This window comes from Oncorhynchus mykiss, chromosome 26 (genome assembly GCF_057628025.1).
Source record: "Oncorhynchus mykiss isolate SJ-2025 chromosome 26, ASM5762802v1, whole genome shotgun sequence".
In the NCBI taxonomy this organism is placed as follows: domain Eukaryota; kingdom Metazoa; phylum Chordata; class Actinopteri; order Salmoniformes; family Salmonidae; genus Oncorhynchus; species Oncorhynchus mykiss.
Window position 1 is genome coordinate 20,732,462 of NC_143047.1, and position 19,299 is coordinate 20,751,760.

A 19,299-nucleotide genomic window follows, 5' to 3' on the forward strand; every position below is an offset into this window, starting at 1 on the left:
ACAATTTCACAACAACTACCTTATACACACAAGTGTAAAGGGATGAAGAATATGTACATAAAAATATATGAATGAGTGATGGTACAGAACGGCATAGGCAAGATGCAGTAGATGGTATCGAGTACAGTATATACATATGAGATGAGTAATGTGGGGGATGTAAACATTATATTAAGTGGCATTGTTTAAAGTGGCTAGTGATACATTTTTTACATACATTTTTCTAAGTCAGAACCGTCCAGAGTAGTGATGCTAGGCAGGTGGGCAGATGTGGGAAGCGATCGGTTGAAGAGCATGCATTTCGTTTTCTTGCATTTAAGAGCAGTTGGTCCAAAGAAGGGCCAGAAATATACAGAATGGTGTCGTTTGCGTAGAGGTGGATCAGAGAATCACCAGCCGCAAGAGCGACATCATTGATGTATACAGAGAAAAGAGTCGGCCCGAGAATTGAACCCTGTGGCACCCCCATAGAGACTGGCAGAGGTCCGGACAACAGGCCATCCCATTTGACACACTGAACTCTATCTGAGAAGAAGTTGGCGAACCAGGCGAGACAGTCATTTGAGAATCCAAGGCTGTTGAGTCTGCCAACAAGAATGCGGTGATTGACAGAGTCGAAAGCATTGGGCGGGTCGATGGATACGGCTGCACAGTATTGTCTTTTGTCGATGGCGATTATGATATTGTTTAGGACTTTGAGCGTGGCTGAGGTGCACCCATGACCAGCTCAGAAACCAGATTGCATAGCGGAGAAGGTACGGTGGGATTCAAAATGGTCAGTGATCTGTTTGTTAACTTGGCTTTCGAAGACTTTAGAAAGGCAGGGTAGGATAGATATAGGTCTGTAACAGTTTGGGTCTAGAGTGTCTCTCCCTTTGAAGAGGGGGATGACCGCGGCAGCTTTCCAATCTTTGGGGATCTCAGACGATACGAAAGAGAGGTTGAACAGGCTAGTAATAGGGGTTGCAACAATTACGGTGGATAATTTTAGAAAGAGAGGGTCCAGATTGTCTAGCCCAGCTGATTTGTAGGGGTCCAGATTTTGCAGCTCTTTCAGAACATCAGCTATCTGGATTTCGGTGAAGGAGAAATGAGGGAGGCTTGGGGTGCAGAGCTGTTGACCCGGGGTAGGGGTAGCCAGGTGGAAAGCAAGCCCAGCCTTAGAAAAATGCTTATTGAAATTCTCGATAATCGTAGATTTATCGGTGGTGACAGTGTTTCCTAGCCTCAGTGCAGTGGGCAGCTGGGGGAAATGCTCTTGTTCTCCATGGACTTTACAATGTCCCAGAACTTTTTGGAGTTTGTGCTACATGATGTACATTTCTGTTTGATAAAGCTAGCCTTTGCTTTCCTAACTGCCTGTGTATATTGGTACCTAACTTCCCTGAAAAGTTGCATATCACGGGGGCTATTCAATGCTAATGCAGTACGCCACAGGATGTTTTTATGCTGGTCAAGGGCAGTCAGGTCTGGAGTTAACCAAGGGCTATATATTTTCCTAGTTCTAAATTTTTTGAATGGGGCATGCTTATTTAAGATGGTGAGGAAAGCACTTTTAAAGAATAACCAGGCATCCTCTACTGACGGAATGAGGTCAATATCTTTCCAGGATACCCGGGCCAGGTCGATTAGAATGGCCTGTTCGCTGAAGTGTTTTAGGGAGCGTTTGACTGTGATGAGGGGTGGTCGTTTGACTGCGGACCCATTACTGACACAGGCAATGAGGCAGTGGTCGCTGAGATCCTGGTTGAAGACAGCAGAGGTGTATTTAGAGGACAGGTTGGTCAGGATGATATCTATGAGGGTGTCCGAGTTTACGGATTTAGGGTTGTACCTGGTAGCTTTCATGATCATTTGGGTGAGATTGAGGGCATCCAGTTTAGATTGGAGGACGGCCGGGGTGTTAAGTATGTCCCAGTTTAGGTCACCTAACATTACAAACTCTGAAGATAAATGGGGGGCAATTAATTCACATATGGTGTCCAGGTCGCAGCTGGGGGCTGAGGGGGGTCTGTAACAAGCGGCAACAGTGAGAGACTTATTTCTGGAAAGGTGGATTTTTAAAAGTAGAAGCTCTAACTGTTTGGGCACAGACCTGGATAGCATGACAGAACTCTGCAGGCTATCTCTGCAGTAGATTGCAACTCCACCCTCTTTGGCAGTTCTGTCTTGGCGGAAAATGTATACACATACATAAGGCATTTTTCAGCTGTGATTTTACCACTCAGAATCCAGAATGGATATGACAATGGGGCCAGCACAGGATGTAATACACCCGTACAACAATCTACTTCTTGATTTTCTTATCTGGTAAACTGCTACTATGTGTCAAGAAAAGAGCCCTAATTAGGGGTTTGTGTATTCTAGTAAAAAAGGGCTGGTTTAGATTAAAAACTATTGCCCTGTGTCCCCGTTCATAGGGGCATGAGAGACTAGTCAGTGGTAGAATTGAGTGGGCACTTTATTGGCCCAAACACCCACAAGCTTGAGGTTACTCATGGACAGTAATTAGTATTTGTATTTTGTTGCATTGACGCATTGCGTCTTCTAACTGTCCAAGAATATGATCCAAAGTGTTAGGAAATATTTGTTCCCATAAATACAAAGGAGGATGTCTCTCCTCATACCTCTGGCACTTTAGTCAGACTGCCAGACTGTGCACCACAGAGCCAATCAGGAGAGAATACATACAGGTCAATGGTGCCAATTGAAAGTCAAGGGGTGTGTCTGTGCCTTTTGGATTACTCTCTCTTTACAGAGAACCCCTGTGGTTCAAGTCTGCTCTGCGCATGTCTGAAAGTGACAGCCAGCAGCCAAGAGAGTTTTTCACAGTATGGAATAAAAAAGTCTTACACTTATGAATGTATGTAAAATGCTAATATGTATTAGATCCAGTACAATGGAATAACTAAGACCTGAATTTGAATGCAGCGTGTTCCGATTCCTCCTTCTCTTTCTGTCCAGCAGGGTCAACCAAAAACACTTGGCCTGTTGGTTCATGCAGATACTGGGGAAGCAATATAGAAATGTATTGATCCCTTAAATTATTTTACTATTAAATGACCCATATTACAACCCTCATACCTCTTCACAAAAATGTACCTAAATCAATTTTGGAAAAAGGATTTTACTCACAAAAGACGTAGGAATTTATTTTCCCAGTTAAAAATAGTAGGCCATGCATCAAATAACTATTTTCATCATAAAAACGAACCCTCAAATACAATACTGCATTTTGTAAGTTGTCTGGAGGTGGCTTGTTGCGAATGCACTCAAATATCAAGTCATTATCAGGTTATGTAAACTGCATTCTAATACTCAACATAGAAGGATTTGTCTTAATGTACAGTATATGAAAGTGATGCTATGAAAATGATTATTTCACGTTATCAAGCTCAATGTGACTGACATATCACTGCCTATTACTGTGATTGAAAAGAGCATATGAAACATTGTTTTTCATGAGGCCTACCTGTGCGCCTTCCTTTACGCACCTCTGAACACCTCTTCTATCCTTGATCCATTCCACATACAGCCATTTGCGGATCTTTTCGGTGTCCATGTGAAAGATAGTTATTGCGAGGATGAAACATTTGTTGACTTAATTTTAATTTTTTAACAACCATGCAAAATGAAGGTCTGCACAGCTTACAGATTTAAGTCTAATAGCATGATATGAAAGTAGACAAACATCAGAGTGTGTGATATGAAGGTATAGTCAGTGGACATTCTGAACCTTGTTTGAGGGCAGTAGGTCACATGACCAAGGAGCTATTGAAATGTTACATTTGGAAAATGTATGTAAAACCATGTGAGATAAAAATTGACAAACTAAAGGGTGTGCAATATACACGGGTAGTCAGTGGACATACTGAACCTTGTTTGAAGTCATTAGGTCACATGACCAAGGAGCTATTGAAATGTTACATTTGGAAAATTTATGTAAAACCATGTGAGATAAAAATTGACAAACTAAAGGGTGTGCAATGTGTATGCCCACTGAGTGGACATTCTGAACCTTGTTTGAAGTCACCAGGTCACATGACCAAGGAGCTATTGAAATTCTACATTTTGAAAAATTATTTTAAATTCTTGTGAGATGAAAATTGACAAACTACAGGGTGTACTATATAGAAGGGTAGTCAGTGAACATTCTGAACCTTGTTTGAAGTCACCAGGTCACATGACCAAGGAGCTATTGAAATTCTACATTTTGAAAAATTATTTTAAAATCTTGTGAGATGAAAATGAACAAACTACAGGTTGTGCTATATAGAAGGGTAGTCAGTGGACATTCTGAACCTTGTTTGAAGTCACCAGGTCACATGACCAAGGAGCCATTGAAATTCTAAATTTTGAAAAATGTATGTAAAACCATGTGAGATGAAAATGGACAAACTAAAGGGTGTGCAATATACACGGGTAGTCAGTGTACATACTGAACCTTGTTTGAAGTCATTGGGTCACATGACCAAGGAGCTATTGACATTTGAATGTAAAAAAAGTTTGTACTTTGTTTACGCTCCCTAACTAATTCAACTTGGAATACAAAATGCTGCTCACATTTCCACATGTTCATTAGTTCTGGAAAGCGAATTACTGTCCAAATCGTGAAAATAAGACCTGTGCAATGTTGTGCGCAATTATTCCAACATCATGACACTAATTTGGAGTCTGTGGCTCAAGTGGTTTAAAAGCTATTGAGGTTTGAAAGTGTGAATATCCAACTTGAAACTGTCTTTACTTAGGTGTACAATGTGGGTGTTTCATTTTTGAACTAACATTACTGTTAACGTTATTGACCTTGAGCGTATCGATGTAATGTTAGCTAGCTAGGACTTTAATCCACTACATTCTAGCCAGCTCGGTAGTTAGAAGTAACATTTTTAGATTTCGTTGCATTACAGCCACCCAAAAAGAAGGTCGCAGCCAAGTCTGCCAAAGGGAAGACGCCCACAGTAGTAGATGGCCTTTCCATGGAGGAGATGTCGAAGGAGCAGGCAGGTGTTATTTCATGCACCTCTACATAAGCTGAGTTGAACGCTGAGTTGTAATCAATGAATAGCATTCTCACATAGGTGTTCCTTTTGTCCAGGTGGGAAAGGGCAGTGTGGCGTGCAATAGAGATTGTGTCATCTGTGCATCTGTTGGTGCGGTATGCAAATTGGAGTGGGTCTAGCGTTTCTGGGATAATGGTGTTGATGTGAGCCATGACCACCCATTCAAAGCATTTCATGGCTACAGACGTGAGTGCTACGGGTCAGTAGTCATTTAGGCAGATTATCATAGTGTTCTTGGGCACAGAGACTATGGTGGTCTGCTTGAAACATGTTGGTATTACAAACTCAGACAGGGAGAGATTGAAAATGTCAGTGAAGACACTTGCCAGTTGGCCAGCGCATGCTCGCAGTACACGTCCTGGTAATTCATCTGGCCCTGCGGCCTTGTGAATGTTGACGTGTTTAAAGGTCTTACTCACATCGGCTGCAGAGCCAGACGGATTACTAGGATGTGTACTACGAGCATGCGCTGACCAATTATCAAGTGTCTTCACTGACATTTTCAACCTCTCCCTGTCTGAGTCTGTAATACCAACATGTTTGCTCTCACGCATGTTTCAGTGTTACTTGCCTCAAAGTGAGTATAAAAGTTATTTAGCTCGTCTGGTAGGCTCGTGTCACTTGGCAGCTCTCGGCTGTGCTTCCCTTTGTAGTCTGTAATAGTTTGCAAGCCCAGCCACATCCGACGAGCGTTGGAGCCGGTGTAGAAAGATTCGATCTTAGTCCTGTATTGACGCTTTGCCTGTTTGATGGTTCGTCGAAGGGCATAGCAGGATTTCTTGTAAGTTTCTGGGTTAGAGTCCCACTCCTTGAAAGCAGCAGCTCTACCCTTTAGCTCAGTGCGAATGTTGCCTGTAATCCATGGCTTCTGATTGGGGTATGTACGTACAGTCACTGTGGGGACGACGTCCTCAATGTACTTATTGATAAAGCCAGTGACTGATGTGGTGTACTCCTCAAGGCCATCGGAAGAATCCCGGAACATATTCCAGTCTGTGATAGCAAAACAGTCCTGTAGTTTAGCATCTGCTTCATCTGACCACTTTTTTATAGCCTGAGCCATTGGTGCTTCCTGCTTTAATTTTTGCTTGTAAGCAGGAATCAGGAGGATAGGGTTATGGTCAGATTTGCAAATGGAGGGCGATGGAGAGCTTTGTACTCTCTGTGTGTGGAGTAAAGGTGGTCTAGAATTTATTTCCCTCTGGTTGCATAGTTAACATGCAGATAGAAATTAGGTCAAACTAATTTAATTTTCCCTGCATTAAAGTCTGGATGAGTGTTTTTCCTGTTTGCTTATTGCGGAATGCAGCTCATTGAGGGCGGTTTTAGTGCCAGCGTCAGTCTGTGGTGGTATGGAGAGAGCTACTAAAAATACAGATGAAATCTCTAGGTAGGTAGTGTGGTCTACAGCTTATCATGAGATACTCTACCTCAGGTGAGCAAAACCTTGAGACCTACTTAGATATCGTGCACCAGCTATTGTTTACATATATGCATAGGCCCCCGCCCAGTGTCTTGCCAGAGGCTGTTCTGTCATGCCGATAGGGTGTATCAAATCAACCATTTGCTTGATAATCCATGGGTTATGCTGCATAGCATATATTTATCTGAATCTACATGATGATGATCTCTGTGTCAGCTGGAGGAGTACATTGTGCGGCTGCGGGAGGAGCTGGACAGGGAGAGGGAGGAGAGGAACTACTTCCAAATGGAGAGGGACAAGAGGGACCTTCTGGAAGATCACCAAGAGACACCTGGATGAGAGGAAGGCAGACCTGAGGAACAGAGACCGGGAGATGAAAGAGGCTGAGGAGCGCCACCAAGTTGAGATCAAGGTATAGTACACACACACCTACATACACATACAGTAACAGACACACAAACAGTGTTTAACCACATTAGAATAGTTATTAGGGTCCTTCCTGTTACTGTTCTGTTCCTCAGGTGTACAAGCAGAAAGTGAAGCATCTGCTGTATGAGCACCAGAACAGCATCTCAGAGCTGAAGGGAGAGGGCGTGGTCTCTAACAAGCTGATGCAGAAAGAGCATGCCGAGCTGGAGAACGAGTTCTGCAAGGGCATGCGCACCCTCAAAGTGGACATTAAAACTTCTTACGGCTGAAATCCCGCTAACGGGATCGATATGACAACAGCCAGTGAAAGTGCAGGGCACCAAATTCAAACAACAGAAATCTCATAATTAAAATTTCTCAAACATACAAGTATTTTACACCATTTTAAAGATAAACTTGTTGTTAATCCCACCAAAGTGTCCGATTTCAAAAAGACTTTATGACGAAAGCACACCAAACGATTATGTTAGGTCAGGACCAAGTCACAGAAAAACACTGCCATTTTTCCAGCCAAAGAGAGGAGTCACAAAAAGCAGAAATAGAGATAAAATGAATCACTAACCTTTGATGATCTTCATCAGATGACACTCATAGGACTTCATGTTACACAATACATATATGTTTTGTTCGATAAAGTTCATATTTATATCCAAAAATCTCAGTTTACATTGGCGCGTCATGTTCAGAAATGTTTTGCTTCCAAAACATCCAGTGATTTTGCAGAGAGCCACATCAATTTACAGAAGTACTCATAATAAACATTGATAAAAGATACAGGTGTTATACATGGAATTAGAGATATACTTCTCCTTAATGCAACCTCTGTCAGATTTCAAAAAATCTTTACGGATAAAGCACACCATGCAATAATCTGAGTACGGCGCTCAGACACAAAAACAAGTCATACAGATACCCGCCATGTTGTGGAGTCAACAGAAGTCAGAAATAGCATTATAAATATTAACTTACCTTTGATGATCTTCATCAGAATGCACTCCCAGGAATCCCAGTTCCACAATAAATGTTTGTTTTGTTCGATAAAGTCCATGATTTATGTCCAAAAATCTCAGTTTACATTGGCGCGTCATGTTCAGAAATGTTTTGCTTCCAAAACATCCAGTGATTTTGCAGAGAGCCACATCAATTTACAGAAGTACTCATAATAAACATTGATAAAAGATACAGGTGTTATACATGGAATTAGAGATATACTTCTCCTTAATGCAACCTCTGTCAGATTTCAAAAAATCTTTACGGATAAAGCACACCATGCAATAATCTGAGTACGGCGCTCAGACACAAAAACAAGTCATACAGATACCCGCCATGTTGTGGAGTCAACAGAAGTCAGAAATAGCATTATAAATATTAACTTACCTTTGATGATCTTCATCAGAATGCACTCCCAGGAATCCCAGTTCCACAATAAATGTTTGTTTTGTTCGATAAAGTCCATGATTTATGTCCAAATACCTCCTTTTTGTTCACGTGTTTAGTTCACAAATCCAAATTCACGACGCGCAGTTTGTAGAAACATGTCAAACGATATATAGAATCAATCTTTAGGATGTTTTTATCATACATCTTCAATAATGTTTCAACCGGATAATTCCTTTGTCTTTAGAAATGCAATGGAACGCAGCTACCTCTCACGGGCAAGGGCATGCGCACCCTCAAAGCCTGACTGAGCTCATGGCCTTCTGCCAGACCTCTGGTTGAAACAGCTCTCATTCTCTCCCCTTCACAGTAGAAGCCTCAAACAAGGTTGTAAAGACTTTTGACATCTAGTGGAAGCCTTAGGAAGTGCAATCGGAATCCGGTTTTTGCCTGCCATATGAGTTCTGTTATACTCACAGACATAATTCAAACAGTTTTAGAAACTTCAGAGTGTTTTCTATCCAAATCTACTAATTATATGCATATCTTAGCTTCTGGGCCTGAGTAGCAGGCAGTTTACCCTGGGCACCTTATTCATTCAAGCTACTCAATACTGCCTCCCAGCCATAAGAAGTTTTAAGGAGCAGGAGCTCTCCAACGAGAACCTCATCAAGGGCCTCAAACTGGTGTATGCGCTTCTCACCACCCAGATCAATGTTCTGCCATTTTATCATATTTGCTTTCCACACACGTCTATGGTGACATTGCATTGATTGTAAATTCTTTCAATTTCTGTTTCAACAGAAAAACTACCTGGAAATTACCAAAACGAGAAATGACTTTGAGAGAGAAGTGCGAGGTGATTATGCCTGTGCCTGTGTTGCCGTTGAACTGTACTCACATTCGTACATATACCCAAAATATGAAACATAGCCATCCGTCTCTATTGCCATTTGACTGACCTGCTGAGTAGAAATTGAGGCCAAGTATGAGACGAAGATGCAGATGCTGCGTCAGGAGCAGGACCTGAGGAGGAAGACCGAGATCCACGAGATCGATGAGAGGAAGAACAGCCAGATTAACACGCTGATGAAGAACCACGAGAAGGCTTTCAGCAACATCAAGAACTACTACAACGACATCACCCTTAACAACCTGTCCCTCATCAACTCACTCAAGGCTAGCAATACCACAACAATATCAGCTAATAATCAAGGTTTTTGTTCTACTCAATAACAATAACCTAGGATCAATCCACGAACTGAGTATTAGAAATTCCTCAACGTACAGTATCATAAAACCTAACCTAGGCTTCATCAACTCACAACTCACTTGTGTATTACAAGACAATAACAGAGAGGTGTATGATTATTGATAGGTCCTGATCTTTAGCAGAAGGGTTCACTGTGTGTTGTGCATGACTGACAGTGGCCAGGGTTTGGAGCCCTGGAGGGCAAACACATCAATCCAATACAAGCTAGTAACCAGTTGTTTACATGGCTAGTGTGTGTCTGTCAGGAACAAATGTAGGAGATGAAGAGGAAGGAGGAGCGTTTGGAGAAGGACATGGCAGAGGTGCTGCTGCAAAACAAGCGCCTGACGGAGTCCCTGCAGAAGGCCAAGGAGGAGGTGACCGAGCTGCAGAAACAACTGACCAACTACGAGAAGGACAAGACCTCACTGGCGGTGGGTTACACACACAACCACAGAATAGAATACATGATATTTAATTATATGGTAATTATAGAGAAGATTGGAAAATGGAAAATAAAAGTAACAAATAATTAAACAGCAGCGGTAAAATAACAAGCAAGTCTATATACAGTGTGTACAGGCACAGAGTCAATGTGTGGGAGCACCGGTTAGTCTAGGTAATATGAACATGTAGGTAGAGTTAAAGTGACTATGCATAGATTATAAACAGAGAGTAGCAGCAGAGTAAACGAGGGGTCTGGGTAGACCTTTGATTAGGTGTTCAGGAGTCTTATGGCTTGGGGGTAGAAGCTGTTTAGAAGCCTCTTGGACCTAGACTTGGCGCTCCAGTATTGCTTGCCGTGCAGTAGCAGAGAGAACAGTCTATGACTAGGGTGGCTGGAGTCTTTGACAATGTTTAGCATCTTCCTCTGACACTGCCTGATATAGAGGTCCTGGATGGCAGGAAGCTTGGCCCCAGTGACATACTGGGCCGTACGCACTACCCTCTGTAGTGCCTTGTGTTTGGAGGCCGAGCAGTTGCCATACCAGGCAGTGGTGCAGCTGTGCAGGCAGTGGTGCAGCTGTAGATCTTTTTGAGGATTTGTGAACCCATGCCAAACAGAACGTTTAGCCTTTTCAAATTTGGGACAGGGAAGAATCTGAGAAAAAAATTGGCACTGTGTTCATGAGATTAAGGGTTAGAACTAAAAAGGCGTCTACACTGATATCTGTGTTCCATTCGAATAAAAAAAGGAGTTTCCCACCATTGTTTCCTTTGACGTGATTACAGAGGAGTTCAAGGATGAGTCATTCTGCCCTTTTACCCTGTGTACAGGAGACCACAGCACAAACTAACTACACAGACCGTTTATTAGGTCGACTAAAAACGTCCTAGTAACTGGACACTTTTCATCCATACAATGGCTACTATTGAAGGACTGTCCCTCTGTTATGCACTCACACACCCCAAAAAGGGAACAGAATTGAATCAAATGTAATTCTGTCAAATTGATCCATGCTTAACTGATCTGTGTTTCTAACTGAGCTGAGCCAATCCTTTTGTCTGTGTGGTGCAGGTCCAGGTGGAGCTTGATGACCTCTATAAGAAGTTCACCCAGGCCATCCAGGAGGTGCAGCAGAAGAGTGGCTTTATGAACCTCCTGTTGGAGAGGAAACTGGGGGCTCTGACCAACACCCTGGAGAAGAAGGAGGCTCAGCTCAACGCCCTCGTCGTGGTCACACGCAAACTGGAGGTATGCTACCCTCCTTGGGATACCTAACCCTAACCCTAGCTTCATGTCCACATCCTGGTTCAGCCCTAACTCTCAACCACAACCCTAGCTTCATGACCACATCCTGGTTCAGCCCTAACTCTGAACCCTAACCCTAACCCTAGCTTCATGTCTACATCCTGGTTCAGCCCTAACTCTCAACCACAACCCTAACCATAGCTTCATGTCCACATCCTGGTTCAGCCCTAACTCTCAACCACAACCCTAACCCTAGCTTCATGACCACATCCTGGTTCAGCCCTAACTCTGAACCCTAACCCTAGCTTCATGACCACATCCTGGTTCAGCCCTAACTCTGAACCCTAACCCTAGCTTCATGACCACATCCTGGTTCAGCCCTAACTCTCAACCCTAACCCTAGCTTCATGTCCACATCCTGGTTCAGCCCTAACTCTCAACCACAACCCTAGCTTCATGTCCACATCCTGGTTCAGCCCTAACTCTCAACCACAACCCTAGCTTCATGTCCACATCCTGGTTCAGCCCTAACTCTCAACCACAACCCTAACCATAGCTTCATGTCCACATCCTGGTTCAGCCCTAACTCTCAACCACAACCCTAACCCTAGCTTCATGACCACATCCTGGTTCAGCCCTAACTCTGAACCCTAACCCTAGCTTCATGACCACATCCTGGTTCAGCCCTAACTCTGAACCCTAACCCTAGCTTCATGACCACATCCTGGTTCAGCCCTAACTCTCAACCCTAACCCTAGCTTCATGTCCACATCCTGGTTCAGCCCTAACTCTCAACCACAACCCTAGCTTCATGTCCACATCCTGGTTCAGCCCTAACTCTCAACCACAACCCTAACCCTAGCTTCATGACCACATCCTGGTTCAGCCCTAACTCTGAACCCTAACCCTAGCTTCATGACCACATCCTGGTTCAGCCCTAACTCTCAACCACAACCCTAGCTTCATGTCCACATCCTGGTTCAGCCCTAACTCTCAACCCCAACCCTAACCCTAGCTTCATGACCACATCCTGGTTCAGCCCTAACTCTCAACCACAACCCTAGCTTCATGACCACATCCTGGTTCAGCCCTAACTCTCAACCACAACCCTAACCCTAGCTTCATGACCACATCCTGGTTCAACCCTAACTCTGAACCCTAACCCTATCTTCATGACCACATCCTGGTTAAACCCTGACCACAACCCTAACCCTAGTTTCATGACCACATTCTGGTTCAACCCTAACTCTCAACCACAACCCTGACCCTAGCTTCATGACCACATTCTGGTTCAGCCCTAACTCTCAACCCTAACCCTAGCTTCATGTCCACATCCTGGTTCAACCCTTACTCTCAACCCTAACCCTAACTTCATGACCACATCCTGGTTCAGCCCTAACTCTCAACCACAACCCTAGCTTCATGTCCACATCCTGGTTCAGCCCTAACTCTCAACCACAACCCTAACCCTAGCTTCATGTCCACATTCTGGTTTAGCCCTAACTCTCAACCCTAACCCTAGCTTCATGACCACATCCTGTTTCAGCCCTAACTCTCAACCACAACCCTAACCCTAGCTTCATGACCACATCCTGGTTCAGCCCTAACTCTCAACCACAACCCTAGCTTCATGTCCACATCCTGGTTCAGCCCTAACTCTCAACCACAACCCTAACCCTAGCTTCATGACCACATCCTTGTTCAGCCCTAACTCTGAACCCTAACCCTAGCTTCATGACCACATCCTTGTTCAGCCCTAACTCTGAACCCTAACCCTAGCTTCATGACCACATCCTGGTTCAGCCCTAACTCTGAACCCTAACCCTATCTTCATGACCACATCCTGGTTAAACCCTGACCACAACCTTAACCACCCTGACTACACAAGACTACACAGCTCCATCATACCAAAGAAGCTACGCTAGTACCCTACTCTCTTGTGTTGAGCTAACAGTAGAGTTGTGAAAACAACTAGCACCACATCTCATCAGACATGCTTTGTGGTGGATACTGGCTACAAGCCAATTTGTCATTCAAGATTAAAACAGAGAGGTGTTCTTAACAGAAAAATATGATCTTCATTCCATCGTGCGACTATGTTTTCTGTTGCTAAGTCCTTGCTATCAGGTTTCTCTACTGTCCTAGAAGCTGATTATCCAGTGGCTTCAACCACATCAAATTGTAAACCTTGCCTGTGAACGTAGTTATACTGGTGGAAGCTTACAGTAGACTATTCTGCAGCCAAACAACTCTATTTGTTTTTTCCTTGCAGGAAGTTGTGGACTCCAAGAACATTGCGATCAAGGACTTGCAGTATGAGTTGGCGCGGGTTTGTAAGGTGAGCATGTTGGCTGAATACAATGCCTTTTGGTTCTGAACCCTATTTAGTTTTGTACATTAAGGGGAAAACAACAGGATTATAACTATGTAATTGAATAACTAACCAGTCCAAAATCAATACATTCTCATCTTTATAGGCAAAAGTGATAATAGCATCTGAATAAAAATGTTAACATCTTTGTCTGATGGGCAGGCCCATGATGACCTACTGAGAACCTATGAGGCCAAGCTGCATGCCTTTGGGATCCCTATGGAGGAGCTGGGCTTCAAGCCCCTGGAGAGCAGTGTGGCTGGACACTCCCTGGGCCAGGGCCCTGCAGGCCTGGTGTCTGCCCCCACATGAGAGGCCCCCATACTGGGCTCAGAGACACAAACACTCCCCTGACCCACACAGAAGATCACTTACTGCAGTGCTAATATGACTCTTCTTTCTACCTCAGTCTTTTTATTGTACTGTTTGATAGAAATACTACTGAAGATCAACAGCAACTTCCTATTTGCTAAGATGAACTTGTCTTTTTCCACTACACTGTAAACATTTCCAAATATAATATTTCAAAAAGTAACTCAGCTGCTCTATGTGTGTATATACTCACACATGGTGAATGAACAACAATATGTATGTTTTTATGCCGAGATGAGATCCATGTTTGTTCAGGCATCTCACTAAAGGGCAGGCAAAAACCTGTAACATAGACACCAGGGTAGATCAGCATATCATCAGGACTATCAAACCCCAACTCAAACAGGATTTCCTGAGTCTTACTGCCAACAAAGTAATTTTTCTGAGGAGCCTGCTATAGACAGCAATAGTAAGGGCGTCTTTTTGTAGGCACCAAATCCAGCATGGTGCATTGAACAAAGCCTATGGGAAAATTGAGTTTTTGTCATGTATTGTCATGTTGTGTCTCTGTCCTTTCCTTTCACCCTGTCTCCCTCTGCTGGTCGTATTAGGTTACCTTTTCTCCCCCGCTTTCCCCCAGCTGTTCCTTGTCTCCTCCTGACTACCTCGTCACCCCGTTTCCCACCTGTTCCCTTTTTCCCTCTGATTAGTCCCCTATATCTCTCTCTGTTTTTGTTCCTGTCCTTGTCGGATTCTTGTTTGTTGTGTTTCATGCCTGAGCCAGACTATCGTCATGTTTGCTGTAACCTTGTCCTGTCCTGTCGGAATCTGCCGGTCTATCTGAGCCTACCTATGTTTGGTTATTAAAGAAGCTCTGTTTAAGTTAGTTCGCTTTTGGGTCCTCATTCACTCACCGTAACAGAAGAATCCGACCAAGAATGGACCCAGCGACTTCGGATCCTCTCCACTCAGCCGTCGAGATCCAGGGAGCGATGCTAGGCAGACACAAGCAGGAATTGTCTGCTGCTCGACATGCCGTTGAGACCCTGGCCACCCAAGTCTCCAACCTCACAGAACAGGTTCACCATCTCCGCCTCGATCCACCGGCCACTTCCAGGGCTTTCGAATCTCCGGAGCCCAGAATCAATAACCCGCCGTGTTACTCTGGGGAGCCCACTGAATGCCGCTCGTTCCTCACCCAGTGTGATATTGTGTTTTCTCTCCAGCCCAACACTTACGCCAGGAGCACTGCTCGTGTCGCCTACGTCATATCTCTCCTTACTGGACGGGCTCGTGAGTGGGGCACGGCAATCTGGGAGGCAAGGGCTGAGTGTACTAACCAGTATCAGGACTTTAAGGAGGAGATGATACGGGTTTTTGATCGATCTGTTTTTGGGGAGGAGGCTTCCAGGGCCCTGTCTTCCCTATGTCAAGGCAATCGATCCATAACAGACTACTCTATTGAGTTTCGCACTCTTGCTGCCTCCAGTGGCTGGAACGAGCCGGCTTTGCTCGCTCGTCTTCTGGAGGGTCTCCGCGCAGAGGTAAAGGATGAGATTCTCTCCCGGGAGGTCCCTTCCAGCGTGGATTCCTTGATTGAACTCGCTATTCGCATTGAGCGACGGGTTGATCTTCGTCACCGAGCTCGTGGAAAGGAGCTCGCGTTCTCCGTTGCCCCCCTCTCCGCATCACTACCATCTTCCTCTGCCGGCTCGGGAGCTGAGCCTATGCAGCTGGGAGGTATCCGCATCTCGACTAAGGAGAGGGAACGGAGAATCACCAACCGCCTCTGTCTCTATTGCGGTTCTGCTGGTCATTTTGTCACTTCATGTCCAGTAAAAGCCAGAGCTCATCAGTAAGCGGAGGGCTACTGGTGAGCGCTACTACTCCTGTCTCTCCTTCAAGATCCTGCACTACCTTGTCGGTCCATCTACGCTGGACCGGTTCGTCAGCTTCCTGCAGTGCCTTAATAGACTCTGGGGCGGAGGGCTGTTTTATGGACGAGACCTGGGCTCGGGAACATGACATTCCTCTCAGACAGTTAAGGGAGTCCACGGCCTTGTTCGCCCTGGATGGTAGTCCTCTCCCCAGGATTCAGCGTGAGACGCTACCTTTAACCCTCACTGTTTCTGGTAATCATAGCGAAACCATTTCTTTTTTGATTTTTCGTTCACCTTTTACACCTGTTGTTTTGGGCCATCCCTGGCTAGTTTGTCATAATCCTTCCATTAATTGGTCTAGTAATTCTATCCTCTCCTGGAACGTCTCTTGTCATGTGAAATGTTTAATGTCTGCTATCCCTCCTGTTTCCTCTGTCTCTTCTTCACAGGAGGAGCCTGGTGATTTGACAGGGGTGCCGGAGGAATATCACGATCTGCGCACGGTGTTCAGTCGGTCCAGGGCCACCTCTCTTCCTCCACACCGGTCGTATGATTGTAGTATTGATCTCCTTCCGGGAACCACTCCCCCCCGGGGTAGACTATACTCTCTGTCGGCTCCCGAACGTAAGGCTCTCGAGGATTATTTGTCTGTAGCTCTTGACGCCGGTACCATAGTCCCCTCCTCCTCTCCCGCCGGAGCGGGGTTTTTTTTTGTCAAGAAGAAGGACGGGTCTCTGCGCCCCTGCATAGATTATCGAGGGCTGAATGACATAACAGTTAAGAATCGTTATCCGCTTCCTCTTATGTCTTCAGCCTTCGAGATCCTGCAGGGAGCCAGGTTTTTCACTAAGTTGGACCTTCGTAACGCTTACCATCTCGTGCGCATCAGGGAGGGGGACGAGTGGAAGACGGCGTTTAACACTCCGTTAGGGCACTTTGAATACCGGGTTCTTCCTTTCGGCCTCGCTAACGCTCCAGCTGTCTTTCAGGCATTAGTCAATGATGTCCTGAGAGACATGCTGAACATCTTTGTTTTCGTTTACCTTGACGATATCCTGATTTTTTCACCGTCACTCCAGATTCATCTTCAGCACGTTCGACGTGTCCTCCAGCGCCTTTTAGAGAATTGTCTTTTTGTGAAGGCTGAGAAGTGCACTTTTCATGCCTCCTCCGTCACATTTCTCGGTTCTGTTATTTCCGCTGAAGGCATTAAGATGGATCCCGCTAAGGTCCAAGCTGTCATTGATTGGCCCGCCCCTAAGTCACGCGTCGAGCTGCAGCGCTTTCTCGGCTTCGCGAACTTCTATCGTCGTTTCATCCGTAATTTCGGTCAGGTGGCAGCTCCTCTCACAGCCCTTACTTCTGTCAAGACGTGCTTTAAGTGGTCCGTTTCCGCCCAGGGAGCTTTTGATCTCCTCAAGAATCGTTTTACATCCGCTCCTATCCTTGTTACACCTGACGTCTCTAGACAGTTCGTTGTCGAGGTTGACGCGTCAGAGGTGGGCGTGGGAGCCATTCTTTCTCAGCGCTCCCTCTCTGACGACAAGGTCCACCCATGCGCGTATTTTTCTCATCGCCTGTCCCCGTCGGAACGTAACTATGATGTGGGAAACCGCGAACTGCTCGCCATCCGGTTAGCCCTAGGCGAATGGCGACAGTGGTTGGAGGGGGCGACCGTTCCTTTTGTCGTTTGGACTGACCATAGGAACATTGAGTACATCCGTTCTGCCAAACGACTTAATGCGCGTCAGGCGCGTTGGGCGCTGTTTTTCGCTCGTTTCGAGTTCGTGATTTCTTATCGTCCGGGCTCTAAGAACACCAAGCCTGATGCTTTATCTCGTCTCTTCAGTTCTTCAGTAGCCTCCACTGACCCCGAGGGGATTCTCCCTGAGGGGCGTGTTGTCGGGTTGACTGTCTGGGGAATTGAGAGGCAGGTAAAGCAAGCGCTCACTCACACTCCGTCGCCGCGCGCTTGTCCTAGGAACCTTCTTTTCGTTCCCGTTCCTACTCGTCTGGCCGTTCTTCAGTGGGCTCACTCTGCCAAGTTAGCCGGCCACCCTGGCGTTCGGGGTACGCTTGCTTCCATTCGCCAGCGTTTTTGGTGGCCCACCCGGGAGCATGACACGCGTCGTTTCGTGGCTGCTTGTTCGGTCTGCGCGCAGACTAAGTCCGGTAACTCCCCTCCCGCCGGCCGTCTCAGGCCGCTGCCCATTCCCTCTCGACCGTGGTCTCACATCGCCTTAGATTTTGTCACCGGACTGCCTTCGTCAGCGGGGAAGACTGTTATTCTTACGGTTGTCGATAGGTTCTCTAAGGCGGCTCATTTCATTCCCCTTGCTAAGCTTCCTTCTGCTAAAGAGACGGCACAAATCATCATCGAGAATGTTTTCAGAATTCATGGCCTTCCGTCAGACGTCGTTTCGGACAGAGGTCCGCAATTCACGTCTCAATTTTGGAGGGAGTTTTGCCGTTTGATTGGGGCTTCCGTCAGTCTCTCTTCCGGCTTTCACCCCCAGTCTAACGGTCAAGCAGAACGGGCCAATCAGACTATTGGTCGCATCTTACGCAGTCTTTCTTTTCGCAACCCTGCGTCTTGGTCAGAACAGCTCCCCTGGGCAGAATACGCCCACAACTCGCTTCCTTCGTCTGCGACCGGGCTATCTTCTTTTCAGAGTAGCCTCGGGTACCAGCCTCCGCTGTTCTCATCTCAGTTCGCCGAGTCCAGCGTCCCCTCCGCTCAGGCTTTTGTCCAACGTTGCGAGCGCACCTGGAAGAGGGTCAGGTCTGCACTTTGCCGTTATAGGACGCAGACTGTGAGGGCTGCTAATAAGCGTAGAACTAAGAGTCCTAGATATTGTCGCGGTCAGAGAGTTTGGCTCTCCACTCAGAACCTTCCCCTTAAGACGGCTTCTCGCAAGTTGACCCCGCGGTTCATTGGTCCGTTCCGTATTTCTCGGGTCATTAATCCTGTCGCAGTTCGACTTCTTCTTCCGCGATACCTTCGTCGCGTCCACCCGGTCTTCCATGTCTCCTGTATTAAGCCCGTTCTTCGCGCCCCCGCTCGTCTCCCCCCCCCCCCCCCCATCCTTGTCGAGGGCGCACCCATCTACAGGGTCCGCAGGATTTTGGACATGCGTCCTCGGGGCCGTGGTCACCAGTACCTCGTTGATTGGGAGGGGTACGGTCCTGAGGAGAGGAGTTGGGTTCCCTCTCGGGACGTGCTGGACCGTGCGCTGATCGAGGATTTCCTCCGTTGCCGCCAGGTTTCCTCCTCGAGTGCGCCAGGAGGCGCTCGGTGAGTGGGGGGGTACTGTCATGTATTGTCATGTTGTGTCTCTGTCCTTTCCTTTCACCCTGTCTCCCTCTGCTGGTCGTATTAGGTTACCTTTTCTCCCCCGCTTTCCCCCAGCTGTTCCTTGTCTCCTCCTGACTACCTCGTCACCCCGTTTCCCACCTGTTCCCTTTTTCCCTCTGATTAGTCCCCTATATCTCTCTCTGTTTT

At 46.0% G+C, this 19,299-nt stretch overlaps 1 pseudogene across 1 annotated transcript; it reads left to right on the forward strand.

The window, feature by feature from the left end:
• Positions 1-6,363: 6,363 nt before the first annotated feature.
• On the forward strand, positions 6,364-14,087 carry LOC149971418 (dynein regulatory complex subunit 4-like; annotated as a pseudogene). Its single transcript, XR_016492410.1, has 8 exons — positions 6,364-6,396; positions 6,700-6,895; positions 7,005-7,176; positions 9,263-9,468; positions 9,820-9,975; positions 11,061-11,237; positions 13,507-13,572; positions 13,768-14,087. The product of XR_016492410.1 is annotated as a dynein regulatory complex subunit 4-like (transcript).
• The last annotated feature ends 5,212 nt before the right edge of the window (positions 14,088-19,299 follow it).